At 39.8% G+C, this 15,491-nt stretch overlaps 1 protein-coding gene across 10 annotated transcripts in view; it reads right to left on the bottom strand.

Annotated features, from left to right (window-relative positions):
• The window catches only part of LOC117540951 (protein NLRC3-like), a 31,573-nt gene extending 26,705 nt beyond the window's left edge, over positions 1-4,868 (bottom strand). For 7 of the 10 annotated variants that reach the window (XM_034207915.1, XM_034207922.1, XM_034207919.1 and 4 more), the window contains exons 1-2: positions 4,680-4,868; positions 2,371-2,520 (exon numbers count right to left, since the gene is read on the bottom strand). The gene's annotated coding sequence lies outside the window, so the exon portion shown is untranslated. Of the gene's footprint in view, positions 1-2,370; positions 2,545-4,679 lie in introns of all 10 variants that reach the window. The other 3 variants (XM_034207916.1, XM_034207925.1, XM_034207918.1) reach the window with 3 other exon arrangements.
• Positions 4,869-15,491: the final 10,623 nt, after the last annotated feature.

Here is a 15,491-nt window from a genome sequence, read left to right as displayed (position 1 = left end):
TAGACCTGGCCCGTCGGTATATTGCACGCACACCTTCACTCCATCCTGAGGGTCTCCTCCGCTCAGAGCCTGAGCCCAAACATTGATGACCTTGCACCCAAGATGAGATGCCAAGTATCTGAACTAGCATCACAGAGCAGCACACTGAGTTCAATGGATGTTTCCTTCTGCACTTTCTCTCTCACGACCATGGCCGTATCTACCATTGAGGTCACCGAGGCAAATACTGATTGATACTGATTGATACCTCGGTAATATTTTCCGAGCTGTGTATAACAAAACTTGTGAAATAATCGCACTAAACGGGGTTCTTTGTAGTACTTCCATTTACTGACCATGGGGGCGCTGCATAACTACGCAGCCTCGATTAAAGCAAACAGAAGAAGACGACATGTATCAACAAACCACCGCAGCCCGGACTTGAACCGGAGCAGCGAAGGAGTGATGAGGTATCTAGAGATCTGAGTCCAGCGGGCTGCTTGTGTTTCTGTTCATCAGGACATCATATGAGCAGCAGATCCTGTGTGAACGCTCTACGTTAGTCAGTGGACGTCCGACAGCAAGCACACTAACTTATATTGCAGCTATAGGCTATACTTTGGTTTAAATTGCGTGAATAAACTAGCTAGAGAGCTAAAGTTAATTACATTCATCCAATGTCAGAAGGATAACCTTTTAACAAACGTTGTAATGCTTTTCTTTCATTTCAATTTGAGTAAAACATTGAAGATATAACATTGTATTGTTTTCTTTTTACACTGACTCAGATATAATGAAAAGACGTCAGTCGAAGCTCAGCGTTGGTAAGAGAGAGAGAGAGAGAGAGAGAGAGAGAGAGAAAGTGAGGGGAGGCACTGCAGGTACAGTCACACAAAAATAATGTATGCTTAATAACCCCATCTATTTATCTATCTGGTTTATCTATAACAATAGGCATAATTTTAAAACATACATCTATTGCAGTTATGATGTCATAATAACATACAATTGTATAAAACACAATTTGCTTACATCTTTGTTCTCTTTTGAGAATCAAACAAAACAGATTTAAATAAAAAAAAGAATGCAAACAAACGAGTGAAATGAACTAAATTGCTGAATTGCTTTTGATTCACTGGCAGGAGCGACAAGTGAACAACGAGGGAGAGGTTGAACAAAGAGAGAGAGTAGAGGACAGAGAGAGTAAAGGTGATGGAAGAGAGGCTGCAGGTTATAGAAAGGAGAGAGACATGGAAAATGAATGTTGACAATGTGTTGTGATCATTTTAGCCTCTTCTGCTTCCAGATCATTAATAGTAACAATCAACTGATTCTCATGCATTACACTTTCAAAAATAATTGATGCTGACATTGTCAGCCCACTGACATGGTTTGAAATCAATATATTATCCAATGTGTGACCCCCCACAGGACTTAAAAAGCACCTAACTAGATCATGAAAATCCCCAAAATCTCGGGGGGTATCCCCCGAACCCCCCTAACATGTTTGGACCTCGGTATTTAGGAAATCCGGGATACGGCCCTGCTCACGACAACAGGGTTTGGTTTGTTCTTTGAGGGAAATAGTTTTGTTGAAGCTGTTGTTGGCCTGTGGAGAAATGTACTCATAAGAAATGACTCTGGAAAAGCTGCAGATAGAGCCATAAGAAATGAATGCAACTGATTATTTCATGTTGTTTTTATAGGCAATCATTTAAGCTTTGTTAGTTCCAGGTTTAATATGTGCAATAAGTTCATTTAAATAAGTTCTGCAATAAACATTGAACCAGTCCGGCCCTCGACTAGTACCCATTTTTTTATTTTGGCCCACTGTGTATTTGAGTTTGACCCCCCTGCTCTAAACTGTATGCTGGCTCGGGTCTCATCCATGAACAACGCAAAACACAACACAGAGACCGCTTAACGACACCGGTTACACAAGATCTGAGTACTTCTACTTTTACTCAAGTACAAGATCTGGGTACTTCTACTCAAGTACAAGATCTGAGTACTTCTTCCACCTCTGTTCATCGCTCAGGTGGAAATCACAGAAAAGACTTGAGGAGAAAACAGAGCTTGGACTACCATCTATTGGACAAACAGAAAACTACACCCACACACTTGGAGCCCAACAGCTGACTGTGAATTACTGGAAATGATCTGTGTTTCTGACAGACATGGAACATATATATAAAGACACACACACACACACACACACACTGCGCTGTCACATGTTATGTAATTCTGATGAATCAGCAAACAGGAAATACAAAGAGTTTGCAGAAGTCTCATTGGACTCTAGTACGCTGATTTTTAACAAAGAAGTTATGTTATCAGTCTAACAGTCAATAATGAATCTGTTAGAAAGCAGATCTGGGTGTTTACACTCACCCCGTTGTTCTCCTTCTGCTCCGGCGAGCTGTAAAATGGCGTCTGGCAGTCCGACTTCTTAATGGGACTTTAACACATTCACATGTCTGCAGCTCCTCCCTCTGTTTTATAATCAGCCTTATCAGCTGAACCAGTTCACATCCAGGGACTCTGTTCAGTGAGATAGAGATAGAGCTAAAAACAAGCTCAACAGAGTTATTGAAAACATGAATACCAGTGTGGAAATAACCCAGTAAACTTCCTGCATTCAAAACCTCACTAAAGTTAAAGTGTTGAGGTATTTAAGTACTCTAGTGTTAACTGTGCATTCAATTGTTCCCTATTATTATATACATGTGTTTCTGGATTATTAACCCTGCTGCATTTATTGCATCTATTACTGTATTCTCCCAGAATATGAATGGACTTTTTTGTGATTGGCACCAAAACACATTTATTTAATTTATTTATGATTTCAAAGTTGTAGCCCACCATTTTGTTTATCTTCCATCACATGATAAACTCAAACTCTATATGTTTTCATTTCACTGTGGATTGAGTTTGTCCTTAGCAGTCTCTTCCTCCACCGTCACTATATATATATACATTACCTTTAGTCTGTGTTTCCAGTTCTTTCATTATTAGTTTTAGCTAACAAGTACAATATCTGAGTACTTCTACTTTCACTCAAGTACAATAATTGAGTACTTCTACTTTTACTCAAGTACAATAATTGAGTACTTCTACTTTTACTCAAGTACAAGATCTGAGTACTTCTACTTTTACACAAGTACAAGATCTGAGTACTTCTACTTTCACTCAAGTACAAGATCTGAGTACTTCTACTTTTACTCAAGTACAAGATCTGAGTACTTCTACTTTCACTCAAGTACAAGTGTAACAGTTGTGAATATGCAGTGGTGTTCATGTGAACATCATTTAGTATAATCACACACATTCTGTGTTTTATATTTAATAATTCTGTGTTCTTCATTTATTGAATGTTCAAGGTCGGAGGTCAGTGGGCGGAACCTCTGAAATGTAGTCCCTGTACTCAGAAGATTATTTTTGTGGGGACTTCCCCCTTCCTATTGTGTCCCTCACGTTTCCTCTTGCCTTTTTGTAAATGTTCCACGTGAGAAGAGTCACTGTGAGGGATAACACATGTAATACTGATTTGTTATATTTTGTCAGATTGTCGCCTAAACCACATGTGTCAAACTCAAGGCCCGGGGGCCAAATCAGGCCGTTGGTGGATTTAATTTCGGCCCGCAGGATAATTTCTAATTACTATTAGATCTGGCCCGCCGGTATATTGCTCTCACACCTTCACTCCATCCTGAGGGTCTCCTCCGCTCAGAGCCTGAGCCCAAACATTGATGACCTTGCACCCAAGATGAGATGCCAAGTATCTGAACTAGCATCACAGAGCAGCACACTGAGTTCAATGGATGCTTCCTTCTGCACTTTCTCTCACGACAAGAGGGCATGTTTGGTTTTCTCTTTGAGGGAAATAGTTTTGTTGAAGCTGTTGTTGGCCTGTGGAGAAATGTACTCATAAGAAATGACTCTGGAAAAGCTGCAGATAGAGCCATAAGAAATTAATGCAACTGATTATTTAATGTTTAATGTTGTTTTTATAGGCAATCATTTAAGCTTAGTTAGTTCCAGGTTTAATATGTGCAATAAGTTCATTTCAATAAGTTCTGCAATAAGCATTGAACCAGTCCGGCCCTCGACTAGTACCCATTTTTTTATTTTGGCCCACTGTGTATTTGAGTTTGACCCCCCTGCTCTAAACTGTATGCTGGCTCGGGTCTCATCCATGAACAACTTAAAACACAACACAGAGACCGCTTAACGACACCGGTTACACAAGATCTGAGTACTTCTACTTTTACTCAAGTACAAGATCTGGGTACTTCTACTCAAGTACAAGATCTGAGTACTTCTTCCACCTCTGTTCATCGCTCAGGTGGAAATCACAGAAAAGACTTGAGGAGAAAACAGAGCTTGGACTACCATCTCTTGGACAAACAGAAAACTACACCCACACACTTTGAGCCCAACAGCTGACTGTGAATTACTGGAAATGGTCTGTGTTTCTGACAGACATGGAACATATATATAAAGACACACACACACACACACACACACTGCGCTGTCACATGTTATGTAACTCTGATGAATCAGCAAACAGGAAATACAAAGAGTTTGCAGAAGTCTCATTGGACTCTAGTACGCTGATTTTTAACAAAGAAGTTATGTTATCAGTCTGACAGAGTAAATAATGAATCTGTTAGAAAGCAGATCTGGGTGTTTACACTCACCCCGTTGTTCTCCTTCTGCTCCGTCGAGCTGTAAAATGGCGTCTGGCAGTCCGACTTCTTAATGGGACTTTAACACCTTCACATGTCTGCAGCTCCTCCCTCTGTTTTATAATCAGCCTTATCAGCTGAACCAGTTCACATCCAGGGACTCTGTTCAGTGAGATAGAAATAGAGCTAAAAACAAGCTCAACAAAGTTATTGAAAACATGAATACCAGTGTGGAAATAACCCAGTAAACATCCTGCATTCAAAACCTCACTGAAGTGTTGAGGTATTTAAGTACTCTAGTGTTAACTGTGCATTCAATTGTTCTCTATTATATACATGTGTTTCTGGATTATTAATCCTGCTGCATTTATTGCATCTATTACTGTATTCTCCCAGAATATGAATGGACTTTTTTGTGATTGGCACCAAAACACATTTATTTAATTGATTTATGATTTCAAAGTTGTAGCCCACCATTTTGTTTATCTTCCATCACATGATAAACTCAAACTCTATATGTTTTCATTTCACTGTGGATTGAGTTTGTCCTTAGCAGTCTCTTCCTCCACCGTCACTACATATATATACATTACCTTTAGTCTGTGTTTCCAGTTCTTTCATTATTAGTTTTAGCTAACAAGTACAAGATCTGAGTACTTCTACTTTCACTCAAGTACAAGATCTGAGTACTTCTACTTTCACTCAAGTACAATATCTGAGTACTTCTACTTTCACTCAAGTACAAGTGTAACAGTTGTGAATATGCAGTGGTGTTCATGTGAACATCATTTAGTATAATCACACACATTCTGTGTTTTATATTTAATAATTCTGTGTTCTTCATTTATTGAATGTTCAAGGTCGGAGGTCAGTGGGCGGAACCTCTGAAATGTAGTCCCTGTACTCAGAAGATTATTTTTGTGGGGACTTCCCCCTTCCTATTGTGTCCCTCACGTTTCCTCTTGCCTTTTTGTAAATGTTCCACGTGAGAAGAGTCACTGTGAGGGATAACACTTGTAATACTGATTTGTTATATTTTGTCAGATTGTCGCCTAAACCACAGGTGTCAAACTCGAGGCCCGGGGGCCAAATCAGGCCGTGGTGGATTTAATTTCGGGCCCGTAGGATAATTTCTAATTACTATTAGATCTGGCCCGCCGGTATATTGCACGCACACCTTCACTCCATCCTGAGGGTCTCCTCCGCTCAGAGCCTGAGCCCAAACATTGATGACCTTGCACCCAAGATGAGATGCCAAGTATCTGAACTAGCATCACAGAGCAGCACACTGAGTTCAATGGACGTTTCCTTCTGCACTTTCTCTCTCACGACAACAGGACATGTTTGGTTTGTTCTTTGAGGGAAATAGTTTTGTTGAAGCTGTTGTTGGCCTGTGGAGAAATGTACTCATAAGAAATGACTCTGGAAAAGCTGCAGATAGAGCCATAAGAAATTAAAGCAACTGATTATTTAATGTTTAATGTTGTTTTTATAGGCAATAATTGAAGCTTTGTTAGTTCCAGGTTTAATATGTGCAATAAGTTCATTTCAATAAGTTCTGCAATAAACATTGAACCAGTCCGGCCCTCGACTAGTACCCAGTTTTTTATTTTGGCCCACTGTGTATTTGAGTTTGACACCCCTGCTCTAAACTGTATGCTGGCTCGGGTCTCATCCATGAACAACATAAAACACAACACAGAGACCGCTTAACGACACCGGTTACACAAGATCTGAGTACTTCTACTTTTACTCAAGTACAAGATCTGAGTACTTCTTCCACCTCTGTTCATTGCTCAGGTGGAAATCACAGAAAAGACTTGAGGAGAAAACAGAGCTTCGGAAACAGTTCTAAATTGGTTTGAATCCTACTTAAAGGACAGAAACAACTTTGTTCCTATAGGTACATACACATCTGAGTTGACAAATATGACATGTGGGGTACCTCAAGGCTCCATCTTGGGGCCTCTTCTCTTTAACATCTACATGCTACCACTGGCTTAGATAATGAAAAACAACAAAATAAGTTACCATAGCTATGCAGATGACACACAAATGTACGTAACAATTTCACCAGGAGACTATGCTCCAATTCAAACACTGAGTAAGTGCATTGAACAAATCAATGACTGGATGTGTCAGAACTTTCTCCAATTAAACAAAGACAAAACTGAGGTAATGGTTTTTGGAGCCAAGGCAGAACGTATAAAAGTTAGCGCTGAGCTTCAGTCTGCAATGTTCAAAAACAACAGATAAAGCCAGAAATCTAGGTGTAGTCATGGACTCTGACCTGAGTTTCAACAGTCACATTAAAACAGTTACTAAATCAGCCTACTATCACCTAAAGAATATATCTAGGATTAAAAGACTAATGTCACAGCAGGATTTGGAAAAACTTGTCCATGCTTTTATCTTCAGTGACTCGACTACTGCAATGGTGTCTTCACAGGTCTCACTAAAACATCTATTAGGAAGCTGCAGCTGATTCAGAACGCCGCTGCTCGAGTCCTCACTGACACTAAGAAAGTGGATCACTCCTGTTCTGAAGTCTTTACACTGGCTTCCTGTGTGTCAAAGAATAGATTTCTAAATACTGCTGCTGGTTTATAAAGCACTGAATGGTTTAGGCCCAAAATACATTTCTGACCTCCTGCTAAATTATGAACCATCCAGATCTCTCAGGTCTTCAGGGACTGGTCAGCTTTCTGTCCCCAGAGTCAGAACTAAACATGGAGAAGCAGCGTTCAGTTATTATGCTCCAAATATCTGGAACAAACTCCCAGAAACCTGCAGGTCCGCTGCAACTCTGACTACTTTTAAATCCAGACTTAAGACTTATCTTTTTGCCGCTGCTTTTAATTGAACTATTCACATCTTAAACTGCACTGTAACTTTTATCCATGTATTTTTTTCTTTTAATGTTTCTTTTATTAGGGCCCGAGCACGGAGCGCTAGGACCCAACGGCGTCCTAGCACGAAGTGCGAGGAACCTATTGTTATTGGAGGAATTCTTCTTTTTATTTTTCTGCTGGCGTTTCCTCTTTTTGAGGGCTTTAGGACGCTTCAAAAGTTGTATAATTTTGCACGGACGCCAGGACCGGTGAAAAATTCAATATTCTGGAGTCAATGGGTTCAAATTATTCAACCTGCTCGCTAGTGCCACCTATGAAAATCCCATTTCGGAAAAATTTACAAAGTCGCACCGTAAATCCCAATAACCTGACATTTTGCACACTTATCCGTCTCGACCTGCTCTACAAATTATCCTCTTGGACCGTTAAGCTCCGCCTACTTTTATTTATTTTAAATTAGCATAATGCTCAAAACACTAAAAATATTCACTTAAATTTCAATTTCAATATCTATAGACCACCCAAATACTGTGCAAGCTTTTTTGATGACTTTACTGAACTGCTGTCTATAGTGTGTATTGACTTTGACCGTCTAGTCATTGTTGGTGATTTTAACATCCATGTTGACAACCCCCAGGACAGAGGGGCTAAAGAACTGTTTTGTGTTCTTGATAGCTATGGACTGACTCTGCATGTGACGGAGCCCACCCACAATAAGGGGCACACTCTGGATTTAATTATCTCAAAGGGTCTGAATATCTCTAAGGTTGTGGTAAGGCAAGGCAAGGCAAGTTTATTTATATAGCACCTTTCAACACAAGGCAATTCAAAGTGCTTTACAAAAAATGAAAGACATTAAGAAAATGGCATTTAAAATCAGTCATTAAAAAGAAAAGCTAATAAAATAAACATTAAAAGAAAAAATACATGGATAAAAGTTACAGTGCAGTCTAAGATATGAATAGTTCAATTAAAAGCAGCGACAAAAAGAAAAGTCTTCTTGCTGGATTTGAAAGTAGTCAGAGTTGCAGCGGACCGGCAGGTTTCTGGGAGTTTGTTCCAGATATTTGGAGCATAATAACTGAACGCTGCTTCTCCATGTTTAGTTCTGACTCTGGGGACAGAAAGCTGACCAGTCCCTGAAGACCTGAGAGATCTGGATGGTTCATAATTTAGCAGGAGATCAGAAATGTATTTTGGGCCTAAACCATTCAGTGCTTTATAAACCAGCAGCAGTATTTTGAAATCTATTCTTTGACACACAGGAAGCCAGTGTAAAGACTTCAGAACAGGGGCCCTTCTCACTTCTCTTATTTTTCATTTCCTCGCACCTCGGTCTCACCGGAAGTTGATTTGTCTGTGCCATCTTGATCCAATGGCCTTATTTTTGCCGAAGGACTGAGGAGCGATAATGGAGGAGCTATAACCGAGGAACCACCAGACCATCCTCCAATGAAATCCTCAGACACTCGCCCCGCCCCCTTACTGTGTATCGCTCACTGATTGGACGATGAAGTGCATGCACTGATTTGATGCTTCTTGACATGAGAGCAGTTTCCCAGCGGAGTGAAGAAAATAAATGAACCTCACGAGAGTCACTCCTCAGTTTATACCGTGTTTTGTTTCAATTCATGTTTCATTTAGTTACAAATATGTGATATATCTGAACAACAAAGTGGTCACAAATCATTTTATTCATTTTTTGGAAACATTTTCATGATCTCTTTTTTCGTTTTACATTTTCATTTATTGTCATTTCCATTCAGTCATTAAGTGCTATTAAAATGTTAATTTGCTACATATCCACACAAACACACAAAGTGTGCAATCCAATGAATGTTAATCTAACTGGGTTTTGATAGATAATATATCTCTTTTTCTTCTCTCAATTATGTTATTTCTATTGTGCACTCTAATCAATATTAATCAAACTATTGTTCGTTTATACATTTTAAGAAAGGCGTTTATCTTTTTTGAGAATTAGTTCTTATTTTATTTTATTTATTGGGGTCTACAACAGATGATACAAATGTTTGTGTCAGTAAATGTGTACTAACAGAGGCGGGGGGGTGTGTGGAAACAACGGGGACAGAGCTGCTGTCTGACGATCAGCTGTGCAGCGTCATCACAAACGGACGTCGCTTCACGTGACGCTCCGGAGGAAAGGACGTCCCATTGCTCTTAAAACTCATTTCCCTGCTTCTCGTGGTTTCCTTGCGTCTCTCCATGCTTCCCTGGGCCCTTCTCACTTCGGTTAAATGGATTCCTTGCGTTCTTCACTTGTGTCGTTTCCCTGCGACTAGTCCCTCCCACCAGGGAAGCATGGAGAGATGCAAGGAAAATAACTGGCCCCCCAGTGGCCCCCCCAGTCAAATTGGTCTAGAACCGCCACTGGTTAGCATCCACAACTTTTGTTAATGGATAACTATTGAGTAAGTTGAGTAGTGAGCCATTTGTTTTCGGTGATTATACACAATGATCATACTCCATATGACATTAAATGTCTGCCAATAAACACCCCTTTCTTCCTCACATTGGTCCTTTGAGTAAAGGATCTTTTTACTTATAGAACACACTTGGTTCTGGTTTTAGCAATTGAAAGAACTATATACAGGAACATATTCATGTTAGATCAGTATAGTGTGATGTAGTATGGTACACTAATGTAGTGTAGTGCATATCAGTCCATGTACAAATAAAAATAATCTCCCTTCTCCCTAATGGTTGCAGCCACCTTGCAGTCTCTGCAGATACGTTGTATAAGGATATCCTCCTCTGGAAAAACTACGAGATCGCACCACTCCATCCCTGTGAGTAGGAGCTGGCCTTGCACCTGCCAATAGTAGCTATGAGACTGCTTCAGTTTTAATGTGCCACTTTGCATTTTTAAGTAGCTACAGTCCACATAACTTTTCACATTTGGGCATTTTATTTCTACAAGTCCAAAAGGTGGGCTCTCAGTTGGGTCACACACCAGACCGTCAGGAGATGCCCCTAACCAGGGGGCATCTGGGTGAATGACAAACCCACACGGCCAGTAATTGGTATTTTTAATCCGGCAGTATTCCTGGATGGCAACCGGTTCCAGTGCCAGTCCCCTCTTCATTGACGCCGTTTGCGCCACTCCCTCCTGAATCCGTTGTGCCAAGTTTTCAGCCGAACTCTGACCTCGAACATGGCATACTTCCCTGAAACGGGAAGAAGTTATTCTTGGCCTCCTAACACGGTGCCATTCCACACTGTCGCTCTGCTCCCTTGTGGCCACCTCGATTTTCCTTGCCATGAGCAATGTTGTCGCAAGTGACAGTAGATGGAGGTGCTGTTGGTGACTGCCCACAAACTCACAGGTGGTAGGCTCCAGCCTATAGCCATCCACAGGTAGAGGTGGTGGTGGAGGGGCATCTGGGTGACGCACTATAACCCGGCTAAGAGGTAGTGGATGCTGGTATGAGATAGGGCTACCTTCCTGAACTTTTCCAAAGGTGGAGTTAACCAGTGGCACGTCCACACTTATAGCCATGGTGGTGATCAGTGGTGCGATGTCTGCTGAGAAGTCCTTGTATGCCTCGCTGACTTTGAGGACATCTGGGTCTGGCAGCTCCCCCCGCACGGCCTTGTAACGTGTACTCCTTTGAACATGTTTATATGATAATTAGGACTTTAAGAATAATTTTACACTCAGACAACAATCACAAAGTTGTAGCAGGCTACATACAATTACTTAGGACAATAGATATTACCTTACACTGTCAGCAACTGTAAACTGCTTTGGCTTAGTGGAAGTGAACACCATGTCACTCACTCTGCCTGGTTTCACACCCTATTCATTACACAAAATAATTGTCAAATTAATTGAAATGGTTTTTCCGAAATAAGGTCCCATGGGTCGGAAGTAGATGGGCGGGACTTCGCCTCTCTATACATCCATGAGCAGAGCCGACAGAAAGACTCGAGCACACAGATCGCGCTTCATTATAATATATAAAAAAAGAACACCATGCTGATGATGGCACATAACAGCTGGCGGCCGCAGATTACTCCAGGTCCCAGACCCCCCCCATACTCCAAAAATATTTGTATTGCAGATCTACATGAATCACACAAACGACCTATTTTGGATTCAAAACGGCGAATTTCGCCGAAAGGTGACAAGTTTGCATCCCTGAATACTAACAAAGGACTGGCTTATCTAAAGCTAGTTGAGTAGCACTTGAAATATATATTGAAGTTCACTGATCTGGTTAAATTTAAAACGGCACAAATCATGTACAGAGCCAGACATAATCTACTTCCTAGGAAATTTAAAACATTGTTCGTAGACGGAGAGGGTGGGTATAATTTGAGAGGAAATCTACATTTGAAACTCAAGGTCAGAACAACTCTGAGAAGTATGAGTATAACAATCTGTGGGGTGATTTTATGGAATGGTTTGGAGCAGGAGTTCAAACAAAGCACAAGCATAGTTCAGTTTAAAAGGATGTACAGAAACACTTTTTGGGAAAACTATGAGAATGAAGAAAGGTGATTGAAGATGAGAAATGATTGGAAATGTATAAATGTAAATGTAAGTAGGAATAACTTGCATAATGATTTAAAGGACAATCATTGATCAAGTAAAGGGTGGGAATTAATTGGCATTTGCTTCCTCCTACTACCTTTCGGACACATGATTTCTTCTTATTATTAATATAAAGACTTTTTTGTTTTTTTGTTGAATATACAAATATTACCATGAATGTGGATAAATACTGTGTTATAAAAATACGGTATTCTGTTTTTCACATTTGTTATTTTTTAATCTGTTCGAAATAAAGACTGAAAATGAAAAAAAAAAATGAAATGTGTGGCTTTATGAAACCTGATGTACTTTATGATTCTGTTTTCTTCAAGGTTGTATCTTCTTGGTCGAACGCACTTATTGTAAGTCGCTTTGGATAAAAGCGTCAGCTAAATGTAATGTAATAAAGAAACTACTATATATCCATCATGTCGTGGCAGTCTTATTTGTTTCAGTAAGAGTGTGGATGGTTTCGGCAGTCAATATTAGGAAAGAGATGGAAAATAAAAGTGTACTGAGTTAATAAGCTGGGCTTGATTGAGACAAATCTAAGGTTCAGGTTCAGGTTATTTTTTTGTACCCTAACGTAGATTTGTTTAGAGTTAAAAGACGGTAGCAGTTTTGAAACACATTTTAAAATCTACACAAAAGGAATCTTCCAAAAAGTAACCCATGCTCAATCACATTGAAAAAACATTAGGACAATCATGAACAATAACATCTAAGGCATCAAAACAAGCTTACCGTTACATTTGTAGTTGACAATTTGTCAGGTTTTTGAAGTTCCAGACTTTGACTTGTGCTTTGTTCACTTTTGTGTAGCTGTAAGGCAAGGCAAGGCAAGGCAAGGCAAGTTTATTTATATAGCACTTTTCAACACAAGGCAATTCAAAGTGCTTTACAAAAAATGAAAGAGATTAAGAAAATGGCATTTAAAATCAGTCATTAAAAAGAAAAGCTAATAAAATAAACATTAAAAGAAAAAATACATGGATAAAAGTTACAGTGCTGTCAATTAAACATTAAAAGAAAAAAGTACATGGATAAAAGTTACAGTGCAGTCTAAGATATGAATAGTTCAATTAAAAGCAGCGACAAAAAGAAAAGTCTTCAGCCTGGATTTAAAAGTAGTGAGAGTTGCAGCAGACCTGCAGGTTTCTGGGAGTTTGTTCCAGATATTTGGAGCATAATAACTGAACGCTGCTTCTCCATGTTTAGTTCTGACTCTGGGGACAGAAAGCTGACCAGTCCCTGAAGACCTGAGAGATCTGGATGGTTCATAATTTAGCAGGAGGTCAGAAATGTATTTTGGGCCTAAACCATTCAGTGCTTTATAAACCAGCAGCAGTATTTTGAAATATATTCTTTGACACACAGGAAGCCAGTGTAAAGACTTCAGAACTGGAGTGATGTGATCCACTTTCTTAGTGTTAGTGAGGACTCGAGCAGTAGCGTTCTGAATTAGCTGCAGCTTCCTAATAGATTTTTTAGTGAGACCTGTGAAGACACCATTGCAGTAGTCGAGTCTACTGAAGATAAAAGCATGGACAAGTTTTTCCAAATCCTGCTGTGACATTAGTCTTTTAATCCTAGATATATTCTTTAGGTGATAGTAGACTGATTTAGTAACAGTTTTAATGTGACTGTTGAAACTCAGGTCAGAGTCCATGACTACACCTAGATTTCTGGCTTTATCTGTGGTTTTGAACATTGCACACTGAAGCTCAGCGCTAACTTTTATACGTTCTGCCTTGGCTCCAAAAACCATTACCTCAGTTTTATCTTTGTTTAATTGGAGAAAGTTCTGACACATCCAGTCATTGATTTGTTCAATGCACTTACTCAGTGTTTGAATTGGAGCATAGTCTCCTGGTGAAATTGTTACGTAAATTTGTGTGTCATCTGCATAGCTATGGTAACTTATTTTGTTGTTCTTCATTATCTGAGCCAGTGGTAGCATGTAGATGTTAAAGAGAAGAGGCCCCAAGATGGAGCCTTGAGGAACCCCACATGTCATATTTGTCAACTCAGATGTGTATTTACCTATAGAAACACAGTTGTTTCTGTCCTTTAAGTAGGATTCAAACCAATTCAGAACTGTTTCCGAAAGTCCCACCCAGTTCTCCAGTCGGTCTAGTAATATGCTGTGGTCAACAGTGTCAAACGCAGCACTGAGATCTAATAATACTAACACTGAAGTTCTGCCACTGTCTGTGTTTAAGTGGATGTCATTAAAGACCTTTACAAGAGCAGTCTCAGTGCTGTGGTTTGGACGAAAGCCTGACTGGAACACATCAAAACAGTCATTTAAATGCAAGAAATTACTCAACTGTTGAAAAACAACTTTTTCAATGATTTTACCTAGAAATGGGAGGTTTGATATGGGCCTGTAATTGTTCATTACTTAAGCATCTAGATTATTCTTTTTTAAGAGCGGTTTAATGACTGCAGTTTTCAGGGCCTGTGGAAAAATACCTGAGTGAAGAGATTTGTTTACTATATGAAGTAGATCTGAGGCCATGCAAGGCAAAACATCTTTGAAAAACCCTGTTGGAATAATATCAAGGCAGCAGGAGGAGGATTTCAGAAGTTGTATAATGTCCTCTAGGTTTTTATCATTAATCTGATGGAATTGTGTCATGATGTCTGAATTGATGTTAAGTGGACACAGAGACAACACATTTGCTGTTCCTGATGCAGAGGCACTGACTGCTTGTCTGATTTTCTGAATGTTGTCAGTGAAGAAGGCAAAATCATTGCACGCCCTGGTGGATAGAAATTCAGAGGCTACTGACACTGGGGGGTTAGTTAGTCTGTCGACGGTAGCAAACAAGGCACGTGCGTTGTTTTTGTTTTTGGTAATGATGTCAGAGAAGAACGATTGTCGTGCGTTTTTCAATTCCAAATTATAAAGGCCAAGTCTCTCTTTATAGATTTCAGAGTGAACCTGGAGATTTGTTTTTCGCCACCTGCGTTCAGCTTTTCGACATTCTCTTTTTTCTGTTTTCACGGTCATGGCCTTTCTCCATGGAGATATTTTCTTGCCAGACACTTCCTTTACCTTAGTTGGAGCAATGGCATCTATAACATTTTTAATTTTTGAATTAAAATGATCTACTAGCTCATTTACTGAGATGTTGGCAGGGGCAAGTGTGGAAGAGAAATTCTGAGTAAACATTTCCCTAGTATTTTCAGTTAAATATCGCTTTGTGGTTACCTCTTTTTGAACATTTTTGTGAACAGAAATAGAGCTCTCAAAGAAAACACAGGAATGGTCAGAGAGTGCAACATCAGTCACCAGAACCTTAGAGATATTCACACCCTTTGAGATAATTAAGTCCAGAGTGTGCCCCTTATTGTGCGTGGGCTCCGTCACATGCTGAGTCAGTCCATAGCTATCAAGAACACAAAACA

The sequence above is a fragment of the Gymnodraco acuticeps genome, unplaced genomic scaffold (assembly GCF_902827175.1).
Source record: "Gymnodraco acuticeps unplaced genomic scaffold, fGymAcu1.1, whole genome shotgun sequence".
Taxonomy (NCBI): Eukaryota; Metazoa; Chordata; class Actinopteri; order Perciformes; family Bathydraconidae; genus Gymnodraco; species Gymnodraco acuticeps.
This window is presented reverse-complemented; position numbering and strand designations above follow the sequence as displayed.